This window comes from Pseudophryne corroboree, chromosome 4 (genome assembly GCF_028390025.1).
Source record: "Pseudophryne corroboree isolate aPseCor3 chromosome 4, aPseCor3.hap2, whole genome shotgun sequence".
In the NCBI taxonomy this organism is placed as follows: Eukaryota; Metazoa; Chordata; class Amphibia; order Anura; family Myobatrachidae; genus Pseudophryne; species Pseudophryne corroboree.
The window spans coordinates 228,607,484-228,625,511 of NC_086447.1; the positions used below are offsets into that span (position 1 = coordinate 228,607,484).

At 41.5% G+C, this 18,028-nt stretch overlaps 1 protein-coding gene across 1 annotated transcript in view; it reads right to left on the reverse strand.

The window, feature by feature from the left end:
- AGTR1 (angiotensin II receptor type 1) overlaps positions 1-18,028 on the reverse strand; it is a 95,141-nt gene extending 77,113 nt beyond the window's left edge. Inside the window, exon 1 of the mRNA XM_063915961.1 lies at positions 17,910-18,028. The gene's annotated coding sequence lies outside the window, so the exon portion shown is untranslated. The remainder of the gene's footprint in view (positions 1-17,909) is intronic.

The window sequence follows — 18,028 nt, forward strand, 5'->3', positions numbered from 1 at the left end:
GTTATTTGCTCATCTGCGCCCCTTTCTTAATCAGTACAAGTTGTCACCAAAAGTGTCTAAATATTATATAAAATTTTAATTTATATATCAGGATAGATACATTAAAATTAGACCTCGGTACCGTTTAGGTTATATTCAGTACTATAGACCCTGTATGTTTTCATTATATACATTTTTAATTTTTAATTTTATTACTTATAATTAATTTCAAATGGCTATTTAAATGAGAAATACTATTAGGAATAAAAAAGGAATTGCTAAAATTGCCAATTTCTTGTATAATCTGATACAAAAACATGACACCATGTATGGGTGTTATAATAATTTATTACACTGAACATGTTTGTTTATATTTTTATGGTCAATTTTCAGGCCAAAAAATGAAACACACATTTTAAACAGTGGAAATTAATTGATTGTGACTATTATTTTCTTTATACAATTGGTGCTATTTCACTGTTTACAATATAATATTAACTGCATGAGCACATATTGCATGTTGATTAATGGGGTGACGTTACATTGACGGCAGTCGAGATCCCAGCGGTCAGGATACCATTGCCGGAATCCCGACCAATGACAATGCCGACAGCCGGAAGCCCGGCTAACAGGGGCTATTCCCACTCGTTGGTGTCCACAAGTGGGAATAGAGAGGAACTAGAACCTGTGGCGAGCGCAGTGAGCCCGCAAGGGGATTCTTAATGCTCATCCTCCTGCCGGCCGTGATCCCAGCGTAGGTATGCTGACCGCCGGTATCCCGGCCGCCGGCATACCATACCCAACGCGTTTGAGGACTTAACATTATTGTACCTATTCATTCAATTATGTATAGAATGTTTAGATATCAGAAGTCATTGTATACATTATGAAGTTACGGGATAAATGTCACTCCTTAGAATATTCTTACTTGCAATCTATAGACATATTATGGATGCTTGAATAATTTTCAAGTGTGGTGAGAATTGCCTTACAGTACTAGACAACATTTGGTAATCAACGGTCGCTAAATTGGATAACTTGTTTGTTGCACATTGTGTTGAACTTATGGTTCTTGAACTTATGGTTCTCTGTCTCCTACCATGGAACAATTCCCATGAATCTCTTCTTAGTTGGCTTCTGGCAGGAGGAGTTTTGTAAGTTGTAGATTTGCAATATCTGTAAAAATGTAGTTTACAACCATGTTTCTTTATGCAAATGAGAATGGTCGAGACTTACTCAACTGATGTCTATAATGATGTCTCCCAACCAGTCATGTTAATTCAGGGGGTTATTCAGAGTGATTAGCAGTTTTTGCTAAATTGGCAAAAACTGCTAAGGATTAGCTAGCACGCTGGGGGCTGTACAGCACAGGTCAAGGCCGCCCAGCAAGTATGGTGCCGCCCCATGATGTGAATGTAATTGAATTGCGATTGCTTCGCAGGAATCAAAATAGAGGACTGGTTGCATATGCAGGTGCAACTATGCATATTTCCAAGTGCAGGAAATGCAGACAACATCATTGGGCCACTTGGAAAATGGCCATGACATGCTTTTCTTTCCTGCTTCACTCCCCCCAACACCACGTTGCCAAACCCGAACACCCGTAATCTGTCAAATTGCAATCGCATCCTTCTGGGATGCACTCACATAATGAAAGCCCATGCAATGTGCACATGGCGATTACACAGACAGCTATTTTCTCCAGACTGCGTCCATCTCTGAATAGCTCCCTCTGTCCATTAAACCAACTTTGCCATCAAGGCTATTGTTAAAGGCTATTATTGAAGAACAGGATAGGTAACATATCTTTACTTGTTATCCAGGAATTGCGAAATACTACAAGTGGAAATCTGAAGTAAGAGCATCACAGATTCTCACATAGAAGAGCTGATAGAGCTGATTTGATCTTCTATCAGAGGTACACCATAACTGATCAAGCTGCTTAATCCTGAGAGGAAGTGTTGTGAGGAACAAAGCAGAAGTAGATGAGTTCGAGAATGTACAATTGTGACAAGGAAGACAAAGTCAATTAAAAGGCAACAACACTCTTGCTTTTGGATGTATTGAGCTCCTTGGTAAGGTCTGCCATTTTGACATGGATTTTTTACAGCTACTCCAAAGAGATGGTTACTTCCAGAGTTAATTATGGTTGTTGCCATGCACCGCAGGAGACCATGCTTGATCAGGACTGGTGTAAAAGCATCAGGGTCCTGGCCACAACCCTCACAGTCCACTCTGGCCTCCTCAGTAACTGCCCAACTGGGCTTTAGTCCCACAATGCTCTTCTGGGCACCACTATCTTGCTGGCACTTCCCTCCACTTGGCCTCTAATAGTAGTCATCTTGTTGTAGCCCACTCAAATAACCTTGGGTGCATTCCTCTCCATTTGACCAGCTCCAATGAGCTACGCTCTTCCTGACTGAGAGTCCTATTTAAACTGCTCTCTCACAGCACAGTGTCATAACCTTGCCTGCAGTTGTACCTGCCAGTCTGGCTGCTACATTCTTGCATTGTGGTTCTTCCTCCTGTGGACTCTCTGCTGGATTCTCAAAGTGCTTTAATTTGGGTTATCCTCTTATAGATATTCTGCTGAATTCTCAAGCACACTTTCCCTGCCAGTATGTTCCCTCCAGCCATCTCCTATAGATACTCCCTTACTATATTAAATTCACCTTACTCAGATTTAGCATCTTTACACAACTGTTATTTTCTGTATCTGCAATGCTCATTCCACCCAGGGGACCATGTCCTGCAGGACAACTGCAGCAAGGCCCACATTCCCTTGAGGAATCACTTGTGAATACCATTGCCCTGTTATATTTCATGCCCCTGGGTTGCTCCTAGTGTGATACACAGAATCCTATTTGTGCTAGGGATTCCTAACAATGGCATAATGGCCTTACCCTTCATAATAAATCACTTGGGTTAAAAGTCAACACTAGTTAACGGTGACTCAAATTCCTGTTGAGAGTTCAACCTATTCATCAACTAAACATAGTATTGTGTCCCTGGACATGTTGAAGGAACACCTTTCCATCTGAGCAATTAGGCCACAATAGGTCTAGAAAATGTATCCACTATGTCAATAAAAACTGAATTCACAAATAGCTTAGAAGATGGTTTAGTTATTGCAAAGGGCAAACAACACGGCCGGATATTAGTAGAGTTCTTTGTTTATGTTCATGGCTATTTTCCTTGTGTCCTCCACTTAAATGTGTATAATGTCCTATGTTCCATCAGCCAGCACGGTGAAGACTTTGGCCTGATGTGGTCAGAAAACAGTGGTTGGTGGTGGGGTAAGGAAGTGGGGGGGGGGGGTATGTATTCTTGTAATTGATTATGTTGAGCACCAGATAACTGATACTGTTTATTAGGGAACATCTTCATTTGACACATAATACAACCTTGCACCAACCAAGGTCTCGTGATGAAACCTTCTTTCAAGAGTTCCTGTTTAGACATGGCCATGACCTTGCCTTGGACTCCAACAGCTGAAATTTCCTGGATTTTTGTGGCAATGATATACTGTATCAGATTGATTGGTTAGTCCATGCTCTGTGGGCTGGCAGTATCCCTGCCTGATATTTTAGTGGGTCATTCAGACTCGATCGTACGATGCCTTTTATTGCAGCCGTGCTATCGGGTCTGAACAGCGCATGCATGCGGCCCGCAATGTGCAGGCGCGTCGCTGTCCGGTGACGGGGGCCGCCGGACAGCGACAGATTCTACGAATAAAGTGATCACAGGGGCGATCGCAACAAGATTGACAGGGAGAAGGCGTTTGTGGGTGGCAACTCACCATTTCCAGGGAGTGTCCGGGAAAACGCAGGCGTGCCCATTCGGGAGGCGGATTTCTGACTTCAGCAACAGCCCGGATCATCGCTTCGGCTGAGTAAGTTCTGGGCTGTGCAGAAACTGCACAAACTTTTGTTTGTGCAGCTCTCTGCACAGCTGTTCGCACCCCTGCACAGCGATTACCCCCTCCCCTATAGGCGGTGATTACCTGGTCGCAGCAGTGCAAAAAACAGCCTGCATGCGACCAGGTCTTAATTACCCCCTTAGGGGTCTATTTACTAAGACTTGGACGGAGCTAAAGTCGCTGGAGATAAAGTACCAGCCAATCAGCTCTTAACTGACATTTTTCAAACCCAGCCTGGAACATGGCAGTTAGGAGCTGATTGGCTGGGACTGTGGGGGTCATTCCGAGTTGTTCGCCCTTTGCCGATTTTCGCAACGGAGCGATTAAGGCAAAAATGCGCATGTGGTAAGTATTTTAGCACAAAACTTAGTAGATTTACCCACGTCCGAACGAAGACTTTTCATCGTTGAAGTGATCGGAGTGTGATTGACAGGAAGTGGGTGTTTCTGGGCGGACACTGGCCGTTTTCAGGGAGTGTGCGGAAAAACGCAGGCGTGTCTCATAGACTCTTTTGTCAATATTAGTTGCACCTTTTTTAAGAAAATAGGTAGCTGGGGTGCAAACAGATTTGCACACTGCACATTACTGCACTGACAATCACATTGCACTTTAAATTACAAAGCACTTTAGATCTTAAATTTTAATATCCTTTATGATGGCACTTTATGGTGGAAGTGTCAGTTTAAAATCTTATTACAGTATTTTGACCATATAAGGAGTTAATATAACACGCAAAATAATTAGTCCAATAATGGACATTCTGCACGTTTAAATACATTCCCTTACACCTGATCATATGAATACATATGTGTGTCACTGCAATATATATGAGCACTTTATTTATGTCCTAATGATTAGACATGTCACTGATTGCTTATACGGATGATATCCTATGTGGGAAAAATTAGTAACTATATACATATATATATATATCGATATCCTGACTCTGATTTTGTTTTCTAGATTTTGTTTACACCAGACATATTATAATGTCATCCTAGGATTTCATGTTTGTACCCCATATGTTATGGAACATCATGTAAAAAGAATGGGCTAGACGTCAAAACGCAGCCCACTAATGGACTACATTTCCCATGTACATCACGGCAAACAATACAGCTTCCGGTGACGCTTTGAGATGTCTAATGGAAGAGACTACACTTCCCATAAATCTTGCATTCTGTTTCCGGTCCGGCGGGTTACGAGCGACAAAAGACCGGATGTGTGGGGAAAGAAACTACATCTCCCACAAAACGTAGTGCCGCAACGTCACTTCCGCCGGCGGCTATAACACGCAATTGATTTTTTATTAATGTCTGATTTTCTCATACAGTTTGTCCGTTTTCTGAACTATATTTAGTACTGTTTTAGCTAGATGATAGTCTATGCATGATATATAAAAAAACGGCAAATAAAAAAACGGCAAGGAGAGTGAATATTTAAATTTATCTAATTATGACATCACTTCCTGCTCAGCCTCCATTGGCGCTTTGCCCTTTAAATATCAAGCTACAAACACACTCCAACATGTCTTGATAAAGGCCCAGATGTGGGCAGAAACGCGTCGACAAATTGGAGTGTGAGTAGCCACTTTTTATCCGGATTTTCTGATACTTTTTAAATTGTTGTTTTTTTTATTTAAAATTTTTTTTTTTTTCTGCAAGAGTTGATCTTCTCTCTTTGCCGATTTTTTAATTCCACATATTTTTCCTTGTAATATTGTCATGCGGGGTTGTTCCTGCACATAGCTTTCTACTTGTACTGTGAAATAAAATCTGTAGACCCCCTTTTACCAAATTCCGTTATGAGCCCTGCTATTTTTTCTTCTTTTTGGGGTTAATGGAACTAAACCTGACTTAGTACATAAACCTCATCCTCTACTGGGAGTCTAAAGATACCTTGATAAGAGTCCTTCATCACAATAAACCGTGAGTTGGGGTACGCCATATTGAATGATTATCCATTGATATCTAGAGAAGAAAAAGATACCTTTATATGCTTCTAACTTACCGCCCGAGTGTGAGTGTTGGGGTACGCATTGATCGTTCATCCCTGAAATCTTGTTTCAATTTGGTGTATGTCTGACAAGAAAGAAACCACTATATGTTTAAAGTTCCCCACACATGTGTAAGTGGGGTACGCTCCATGTCTACTTAAATATTTATTAGAGATACCCTACATACTACATTGAAAAAGTGGAACTTCCTACACATTGGCTGTTCTTTATTTTCCATGTGTGATTGACATTTTGGAGACCACATCAGAGACTTCTAATAGAGACCTCCGAGGAGATACCCAAAGATACCCTTATAGGAGTTATAAAGCCTTTTAAACCGTGAGTTGGGGTACGCGATCAGTGGATTACTTCTATTGCTGAAAGAGTGAAAGATACCTTTATATGTTTGTCATCAGCACACAGAGTGTGAGTGTTGGGGTACGCATCATCCGCCTTCTCCAGAAAACTGTGATAAGGCCTCCCCCAGTTTGATTAAGACTCTATTATACTATTCCGGAGGCTTTTTAAATAGAAAAAGAAATTGACCCCAAAAAAGGAAACTTTGAGGTGGTCTACATTCAAATCGTATAATATTAGTGGGGCATATTTTTGTTATCCATTTCACGACACTGTACGAATGAAAACAAATCTTGATTGTATGTACTACACATTGGTTTGTTCTCGCCATTTTTTGTCTTTTATGATATCAACATTCGAGAAACTCCATATTGTATTGAACTAAATTGAAGATTCTACTCAGAAGAATAGAACCTATCTTCTGGTCCAAAAAGGAACGTTATGGTGATATCTTTCTTTAGCGCTTGTGGTGTATGACAGTGTTTCTAAAATTCTGGTTTGTGTAAAAACACGGGAGTGTCTGGAGAAACGGGGGAGTGGCTGGCTGAATGCAGGGCGTGTTTGTGACGTCAAACCAGGAGTGAAACGGACTGAGCTGATCGCAATCTGTGAGTAGGTCTGGAGCTACTCAGAAACTGCAAAGAAATTTCTATTTGCAATTCTGCTAATCTTTCGTTCACTATTCTGCTAAGCGAAGATACACTCCCAGAGGGCGGCGGCCTAGCGTGTGCAATGCTGCTAAAATCAGCTAGCGAGTGAACAACTTGGAATGACTCCCTTTATCTCCAGCTACTTTATCTCCATCCAAGGCTTAGTAAATAGACCCCAGAGTCTCCTCTCTTTGGGTAATATAACTCACCATTGCCTATTTCACTGGTTATATGCAAGGCTTCTGACATACTGTAACTTGTAACACTCCTTTATATTTTAGTGCTCCAATCATTCTCTGAGTTTTGTGTGTAGAATCAAGAGTAAGACAGGATAATTGTGCTCCCTGGGGTTTGTGTGGCTCTGAATTAAATCATATGCCAGAGACTGGAAGGGACACACAACAGGACCCAGTAGATTTCATGGGTTTCTGATGCTGTGGTTATTTGTCATCCTTCCACATCTTCTACAGATATTGGTATAACCTTAAAAATCAGGGATAGTTTCATTTTGTTGGTGTAGTCCATATCAATGAAATTCAATGCCTCTAGAATTTGAAGAAAACCTTAGTGTCCACAAAGCAAGTAGCTCAAGAGTGGGTGATGGACAGCTTAATTTGCAGAAAGAGATGTGGCAGAAGAATTGCCCAATGCTTACATGACTTACCCAATTTGCTTTCCATTTCTAGGCACTCTTTTTCCAGTGATACAAAAATTCAACGTCACCCCATGTGATCTCTCCTGGAATGTAAAGTCTGAAATGAAATGGCATGATGGACTGCTTAGCAACCACATTGTTCCATCTGGACTAGACTTGTGGAGGGTGCAATAACTTTTGTTGTTACTAAGGTGTGTAAAGGTGTTGATATTACATAGTTATATAGGCACACACTATGACAAGGAGATGACTCAAACTATGAACAGCCAAGTTACTTAACCAGTTGTGTTTGTTTATTGATAGATTTTACATTTACAGCTGCACTCACTGTCAGAGCCGTAACTAGGTGTGTGCCAGTGGAGCCTTGCCCACAGCGGTTACGCACTGTGGGCGCAAGATCTGGCAGCATCACCCGCACGGCCGCTCAGTATGAATGAATCTGGGCAGCCAGGAGGCGCCCACTGCACCACACTAATGAAGAAACTGAAAATGAAGTACAGCTCCCAGCAGTCCTTGCTGCAGGAGCTGCTGGCAGCAAGGGCTGCTGGTAGCTGTAGTTATTTCCAGTTTTATCACTCAGTCAGAGTGGGTCTGGCCGTGTGATGCATCCCCCGCGCTGTTAATGTTGCTGGCCCGACAGTGCAGCACTGCAGAAGAGGACACAAAGAGACAGCCCTCACTGCTGGGAGCTGAGCTCTCAGGCTGTCAGGGGGAGGAGCCATGCTCCAGCAGCAGAATTTCTAAGAAGAAACCGAAGGTTCACTTCGGAGCAGGAGAGGTGACAGGGAGTATGCAAAGATGGGTGCACACTCGCCAATATATTGGCCGTTCTACTGAACGGCCGATATATCGCTGGTCCGTCGGCCAGTGTGTGTGGTTGATATGGGAAAAAGGAAGAAAAAATGGCTGCGCTTATAGTGTTGTTAACATAACATATTTATGGAGAGCTGACAAACAAGATAATATATAAAAGAGTATTTATTAAAATATTAATGCACTGATAAAAATGTGTACACAATGTATAGCAAGATTGTACTTTTGTATATACTCTGAATAGACCGTAATTTTCAATGAACAAATAACAATGTCCACAAAGTGAGTTTGTTATTAAACCAATGCAATTGAAATTGGTAATAATGTTAAAAAATGTAACATCATTCATGTAACATTCATATGACTGCTCACTAGAAATGTATCATTCCAGAAATTTGGTCTTTATAGACTGTAGATCTGCAAGCTTTCTATAAATGCAGAGGCAACATGCACTTAAAGAATGAAATGATGGAAGTCCCGGCAACAGATAGATTGATACAAGAAAACTGTATAGTTACCTCTCCTGGGCTATTAGCACCGAGCGTCCTCGGTGCAGTCCACTATAGCCCTCTATTTAAATTGATGAGATATGGTAATTGAGCACAATTGCTCTAATAGAGGCTGCTCCTGTGCGGTAAATGGTGTCTTTATATCAAAAGGCTTTCCTAAAATCTCCAGGGGCCTGGTAGAAATCCTTTAATATGCCCACTCACATGCGGAGAAGAGTATGCCATCCGGTGACGCCGATTAAAGCTGCTGTCGTTGGTAGCTAAAGGTGCCGTGCAGCGGCGCTGGTCAGGGCTGCCGTAAATAGCAGGAAAAGTCCTCTGACTGAAGGCTGGAGTCTCCTCATGCAGTGACGGCCGCTAGCAGCGGAGAGGAGGCGCTAGGTGAAAGCGCTAGCCGGAGCAGTCTCTAGTAATTAGGAGTCTTCTAGTCAGTGACGGGGAGCATCCCCGTTAGTGAGCAGTGCCGGTGTGAACAAGTCAATGATCAGAGTATAATGTGGGAGGAGCCTAACAAGTTTCGTCACGGATCACGTGACTTTCTCAAAGGAATATCTCCTCCAAAGTATTTCTCCATACTTATAGTAGTCATGCAAGTTAAACCAGGTGAGGCTCATATGCAAAAAGCAAATAATTAAATGAAAGAAAGTCAGCTCTCCACAACATAAGCTATGCAATTACTTTTAAACACAAACCCAAAGTAATCTTTGAGTACATATAAATACATATAAATATATAAACTCATATGTAGGAAGGAGAAAAAAACATGGATTAAAAATTAATGAGGTAAGTATACAGACTATAATCAGCTGCAATATATAAGTAACAGGAAGGCACATAATGGGCATTAATTACTGATACTACATGGTATAAAGCTTATAGTGTATTTGAATCATATCTTAAGGGAACAATAAACTGTACTAAGACTAAATGGATTTTAGTTAATATCCTGAGTTTTTAAGTTTAATTATTTTAATACATATCCCTACTAATAAATTGTATAAACTGGGGAAATACTTTTATATATTAATATTTTTATATTTTTATATTTTTATCTTTATATTCATCAGAAAAAACCCTTGGTTTTTACATGACACTGGGAATAAATAACGAATATCTGTGCTAGACTAATTAAGCAAGAAAAATTAAATAAAAATCTTGCAAGTTCAATTAAACATGGACAAATGTTCTAAAAAAACAAACAAAAACCGCATATGTATAAAAAAAATTTTTTTTTGTACCTATAAGGAGGATACAGAATAGAGCTATCGGTCCAGAGATTAAAACCCCTGTGCTATGGGGAAAATGACTCCATCATTCACAGACATATCGCGTCGGCCCCACAGCACAGCAGACGGCCAATATATCTACCGATATATTGGCGCATCGCTGTGTGTGTACGGGCGACCAGCCGGCCGCCCGTACACATGCTGCGGCAGCCGGCGGTCATTGACAGCTGAACTGGGTGGGCGTGTGTACAAGCCCACCCAGTTAATGATGTAATTCCCCGACGGATCGGGCAGTGTGTATGCACAGCATACTGCCCGATCCGTCCATAGATATATCTGCCGATCAATTGATCGGCAGATATATCTATCAGTGTGTACCCACCTTTATTCTGTCACAGAGGCGTAGCTAGGGTTTTCGGAGCCCAGGGCAAGATGGAAAATGGCGCCCCCCCCAAAAAAAAAACACACACCAAAAGAAGCATGTGCGCACACCTAAGGCACGCACTGCGGAAAAATGGGCGTGGCCACACACCAGTAGGGGTGTGGCCATGCACCAGAAGGGGTGTGGCCACTGAAAATGGCCCACGGTGCCAGTTACATTGTCCCACAGTGCCAGATACAATGCTCCACAGTGCCGGATACATGCCCCACAGTGCCAGATACATTGCCCCACAGTGCCAGATTCATTGCCCCACAGTGCCAGATACATTGCCCCACAGTGCCAGATACATGCCCCACAGTGCCAGATACATTGCCCCACAGTGCCAGATACATTGCCCCACAGTGCCAGATACATTGCCCCACAGTGCCAGTTACATGCCCCACTCAGTGCCAGATACATGCCCCACTCAGTGCCAGTTACATTGCCCCACTCAGTGCCAGTTACATGCCCCACAGTGCCAGATACATGCCCCACAGTGCCAGTTACATTGCCCCACAGTGCCAGTTACATGCCCCACTCAGTGCCAGATACATGCCCCACAGTGTCAGTTACATTGCCCCACAGTGCCAGTTACATGCCCCACTCAGTGCCAGATACATGCCCCACTGTGCCAGTTACATTGCCCCACTGTGCCAGTTACATGCCCCACAGTGCCAGTTACATTGCACCACAGTGCCAGTTACATGCCCCACTCAGTGCCAGATACATGCCCCACAGTGTCAGTTACATTGCCCCACAGTGCCAGTTACATGCCCCACTCAGTGCCAGATACATGCCCCACTGTGCCAGTTACATTGCCCCACTGTGCCAGTTACATGCCCCACAGTGCCAGTTACATTGCACCACAGTGCCAGTTACATGCCCCACTCAGTGCCAGATACATGCCCCACAGTGTCAGTTACATTGCCCCACAGTGCCAGTTACATGCCCCACTCAGTGCCAGATACATGCCCCACTGTGCCAGTTACATTGCCCCACTGTGCCAGTTACATGCCCCACTGTGCCAGTTACATGCCCCACTGTGCCAGATACATGCCCCACTGTGCCAGTTACATGCCCCACTCAGTGCCAGATACATGCCCCCACTGTGCCAGATACATGCCCCACTCAGTGCCAGTTACATGCCCCACTCAGTGCCAGATATATGCCCCACTCAGTGCCAGATACATGCTCCACTGTGCCGCCCCCCCTTCCCCGGTCACTCACCGCTTGTTGATATGTGAGGGGAGGAGGAGAGCGCAGCGCAGCGCCTCTCCTTCCCCTCACCGCTCCAGGTCTCCGGCAGCTGTGTGGCGCCGGTTCGCTAGCCAATCAGAGCTCGCGGACCGGCAGCCAATCAGGAGCCGGTTCGCAAGCTCTGATTGGCTAACGCCGCCAGAGACCGGACACACGCAGCGCTGCTGGCAGCGGCGGTGAGGGGAGGGAGAGACTCTGCGCTCTCCTCCCCTCACATTTCGGCGTGACGGGGGCGAGTGCCTGGCCGCCGGCGGCACCCCCCTCTCCTGGGCCTGCCAAGGCGCCCAGGGCACGTGCCCCACTCGCCCTACCCTTGTTACGCCTCTGGTCTGTCATTCTCTTCCTCATCTCCCTCTGTATAAAACTCTCCCTTATCTCTCCATTCTGTATAACACTCTCCTTCATCTCTCCTTCTGTTTAACTCTCTCTTTCATCTCTCCCTCTGTATAAATCTCTCCTTCATCTCTCCATTCTGTAAACCACTCACCTTCGTCTCTCACTCTGTATAACTGTCTCCTTCAACTCTCCCTCTGTATAAAGATGCATACACACTGGGCGTTTTTGCTCAACGTGTATGGACAGCGATGATCGCTGACATCGCTGGGCTGAAAATCGTTCAGTGCATACACACTGAGTGATTTTCCCCTGCCTAGCGATGTCAGTGGGGGTTTATGGCTTTCCATAGCAGGACGCTATGGAAAGCCACTCACCCCGCCATTCATCTGTTGGTAATACCGGGGCATACACACTGGCTGGTTTTGAGCTGAAAGCAGCTCAAAACACCAAAAGTGAGCTGCTATCAGCTCAAAATCACCCAGTGTGTATGGGCCTTAACTCTCTCCCTCTGTATAACACTCTCCCTCATCTCTCCCTCTATATAACTCTCTCCTTCATCTCTCCCTCTGTATAACTCTCTCCTACATCTCTCCCACTGTACAAAACTCTCCCCTGTAAAAGGGAGTTCTACCTGCTGTAATGTGTGACAGGGGCTCTGCCTGCTGTACTGTGTGACAGGGGCTCTACCTGCTGTAATGTGTGATAGAGGCTCTACCTGGAGTAATGTATAAAATAGTATAAAATGCCGTAAGGTGTCAAAGTGGGCTCTGCCTGCTATAAGGTGTAAAAGGGGGCTCTGCCTGCCGTACTGTGCAAAAGGAAGACTTTGCCTTCTGTACTGTGTAAAAGGGGGACTCTGCCTGCCATACTGTGTAAAGGGAGACTCTGCCTGCCATAATGTGTGATAGGGGCTCTACTTGGAGTAATGTGTGAAATAAGGCTCTACCTGGCGTAATGTGTGACAGGGGCTCTACCTGGTGTAATGTGTATAAGTGGCACTATTGCGTGGTGTAATTTCAATTGGTATTATTTTATAGTTATGCCACTTCCCCATGAAGCCATGCCCCTATTTTTAATGGCGCGCACTGGCCCTGTTTTAAATATGGGGGAGGGAGGGGGGGCGCGCTGATGCTGTTTCTTGCACACAGCACTAAAATATCTAGTTATGGCACTGCTCACTGTTACACACTAGTTCTCATGGAGCAGGGTGTCATACAGCTCACCAACTGCTGAGTGTAGGTAGGCACTGGGTAGCAATGCAGAAAGATAGGATTCATTGTGGATTGCAGGTCTCTTAGAACTGAACTTTACTTGCACTAGTATGCTTGACAAATTGCACTGTACTTTAAGATGTTATATGTTGACTTATAAAACCCATAATGCATCTCTTTCCTGTGACTTGCTTACAAAAGATTGTGGGATGTGAATTTGAAGGTAACTTGTTTTATGTTGTTTATTATCACAGGCGGAAGTGTTTAATATTAAATAAACATGGTTTCTATACCACTCTGATAAATATTCTCAGAGTGACTTCATTAAGGTTCTGTGTATTGTGCATACAGAAAGGACCTTACAAGCTATTTATTTTACTTTGGTACTTTGTGGTCTGTGGGGGACATTTACTAAGCAGTGATAAGAGCAGAGAAGTGAGCCAGTGGAGAAGTTTCCCCATCAACCAATCAGCAGCTCTGTATAATTTTATAGTATGCAAATTACAGATGTTACTTCAGTGCTGATTGGTTTCCATGGGCACTTCTCCACTGGCTCACTTCTCCGCTCTTATCACTGCTTAGTAAATGCCCCCCACAGTGTGTGTGCTATATTTTCTATAGGTTGACAACAACCAAAATATATGTGCATGGAAATTTATACTCCGCATTATTATTTGTGACATGCTGTATTTACTGTACAAGTATACATTTTAAAGAAGATATGCCACACTCCCCCATCATTAATAAAGAAAGTAAGATGATTTTGGCAATAATTCTATTTTTAAAAATCTCAACCTTGGCAAAAGTATGGTAATCTTTTTAATGTAACAAACCAAGGGGCATATTTATCACATCCCTAATTATTAATACATTTGAGATGTGATAATATCACCCAAAATTGCACTGTGAAAATGTATATTTTTTATTGCATTTATCATAGTTGTTACAAGCTATGTTAAAGCTACTGTTATCACTTTACTTCCGAGTATGGACTCGTGAGCCAACTGCACATGCACAGCCATCGGCGACACATGCACCACTATCTGCCAATGGGGAGGGATCCAAAGAACCCCTCTCCGAAAAAATTGCAATACAGTTGACACTATCTGAATATGACATTAGATTTGCTTGGTAAATGACATATAACAGTGTAATAGTGCTACATTTCTCCATGCATGTGTCAGCATACATTACTGGATGCCTCTAGAAAATTTAGCAATGTGCAGCCCATAGTCTACAATGGCTACAATAGCTAATGCCGTCTAAAGATGGTGTTAGCTATTGGGGCCAAGTTTGATAACTTTAACAATTAAGCAGGCTTTGACAATTGAAAATAGAGCGACTGCAGCAGAAATCTTTTATATCTGATGTGGCAACCCGTTCTTACAGCCTAGGAATGCTTCATTTTTCTGGTATCCCACAGAAACAAAATTGCTTTGATAAATATGCCCCCAAATGTATTATCTATGCAAGAAGTATCTCATCTACCAATGCTTTTAGATTGTCACTGTTTAGATAGCCACAACATCATCTTCCAAATAATGGAAAACAGAGATTTCCATACCCCAGCCAGCAGGTGCACTGAATTATTGTACACACACACACACACACACACACACACACACACACACACACACACACACACACACACACACACACACACACACACACACACACACACACACACACACACACACACACACTAGTCCCTACATCTGGTCCCTATATCGTGACACCTATGCAAGTTCAATAACTTAATGGTCTTAATATTATTCAAACTAGGTTCCTATCTGTCAACATTTACAGAACAAAACACATGATTCCCAAATAATATCTTGTCTATCACACGTGTATTTGAAGATTGGTATGTATCAGTCCAATGCCTGTTATGTAATGAGAGAAATTCATTCATTTAGAATCACATATTGATAACACTATTTTTACATTAGGTATTATATAGGCATTCTTCATGCCACCAACTAGAAGAATAACTACTTGTCTACACTGATTCAGTTTACAGTCCAACCGAATCTATTGGTATGTATGAGAATTCAACCTTTTACGAACCTATTAATTATCAATATCAATTAATAAAAACTGCCTTATATGCAATATATAAAACAAATGATCTATACATGCTTTGAAAATTTCCAATTCACATCCTCCTATGAACCTCCTGTATTATCTATACCCTGAGATATACATGTATTCTTGTTCCTAAAGATATATACCCCTAAAGAAGTCCGCTAACAGGACGAAACACGTTGGGTCATCTACATAACAACCTGCAATATTTGAGGGGAAATCCGCCTATGAGCTCACACCCATCAGGGTGGGGTGGATATAAATTACAACATATTCCTACTAACCAGCAGGTCATATGTTATTATTGCATATGAAAACTCATTGGGGGAGATGTACTAAGCCTGAAAAGTGATAAATATCACTGTGATAGAGCACCAGCCAATCGGCTCCTAACTGCCATGTCACAGGCTGTGTTTGAAAAATGACAGTTCGGAGCCGATTGGCTGGTGCTTATTCAAGCTTAGTACATCTGGCCCATTGTGTTATATGCATTGTATTATAATATGCCTTATATGAAGGTACCATATCCCTCTGTTTGCTAAACATGAATAAATAATTTTAAGCTATTTATCATTGGTATTTTAATAATATATCGTCAGGGTTATTTTATACAATTGTATAATTCTATATTTTATATATTATACACTCACAGTGCACCTGAGGTAATTTGTTGCCTATATCTATTTTCCAGTCCCTACTAGCAGGAGACTACCATTAGGGTGCTGCTATCAAAGTTCCTAGCACAAATCATAGGATATTGGTGTGTACAGGTTGAGTATCCCATATCCAAATATTCCGAAATACGGACTTTTTTAAGTGAGAGTGAGATAGTGAAACCATTGTTTTTTGATGGCTCAATGTACACAAACTTTGTTTAATACACAAAGTTATTAAAAATATTGTATTAAATGACCTTCAGTCTGTGTGTATAAGGTGTATATGAAACATAAATGAATTGTGTGAATGTAGACACACTTTGTTTAATGCACAAAATTAAAAAAAAATATTAGCTAAAATTGCCTTCAGGCTGTGTGTACAAGGTGTATATGTAACATAAATGCATTCTATGCTTAGATTTAGGTCCCATCACCATGATATCTCATTATGGTATGCGATTATTCCAAAATACGGAAAAATCCGATATCCAAAATACCTCTGGTCCCAAGCATTTTGGATAAGGGATACTCAACCTGTATATATATGTATATATATATATATATATATATATATATATATATATAATAGTTAACAATATTCACTTTAAGTAACTTTTAGCCATTGTGCTTTTAACAGATGTTCTTGATTTCGTAATGCTAAAAGATATTTGTGGAGCATTGCAAGGACAAAGTGCATTAAGCTATGTTACACATTTTTTACATTTCATTTGAGATATAATTCCACTTTGCAGCCAAGCGATTTTATTGCTGAATAATCCCTAATGTTCAAATTGAAGTCATTTTTAAATTTCTATAGAAATGATACAGTATATTCATTCAACCAGTAATTTTACAGGTCACTCTTGTAAATCAACCAATATTTGTATGCGACTTTACATATAGTAACATTACTATGGCTACTGGATACTTTAAGTAGCACATTTCAATCTTTGCCCATATCCTTACAACACATTTGGTAAATAAACAGCTCAATGGTAATATTGTAGTACACAATTAAACTACATCAGTCGTGACACAAGATTTACTGGTGCAATACCCTCTCCCCCATATGCAATATTATAGCTTCATCCATGAATACTATGACTTGCTTTCTAATATTTGTGAATCAAAGATGACACAGATTAAAATTAATAGATCTGAGCAGGAAACGGATCCAGTTCTCTGTACACAGTAGTCTAAATAACATTGCAGTCCCCACAGCATCATTAATAGCTAATCTAAGCAGGAAAGCAGATCAACACTTTAACATAACATTAAAGCAATTTAAAAATCATAGACTGTCATAGAGGTTAGATTAAATATAAGTAATGTATATTTATTAATAATTTAGTTTAACCTGCAGCAGTCTACCAATTACCAGCTTGGTTTGTAAGTATGTATGAATTTACTTCGTAAAAATGACTACATTGTTTACAGCCTTTCAATATATATAATTATTGCTATAATTATTCAGTGCATTATATTTGTTATATTACAAACAAAATACATGCAGAAAAAAGCAACAAGCTTTATGCAATAATAACACGATGACAGAGCTAATTTATAATGTCAGGGAAAATTTCCGAAACAGCTGTAGTATAACTGGAGAGAGAAACCAGAAATACAGGCATTCAGAAAGATTTTACACATAACCTATCTGAAGTTTTACAGTCACTGAACAAAAGTTTTAATAAGTAAATAAGTAGTTGTTTTATAGCAGATGCTATAAGCAGATAAGTTATAAGTAAGTTCAGCTCATATCTGACATATCACTTTTATAAACAAACTAATTGATTAAGTGATTTGCAGAGATAGATGAAAGTCAGATGTGTTTCCTACCTCAAACAATAGAATCCGGCACTCACATATCAGTTTCCAGCTGGAATTGACCTCAGGTGATGGAGCAGTGAGAGCAGCATCTGTGCTTTTCGAGGAAGCAGAGCCAGTTCAAGATCATA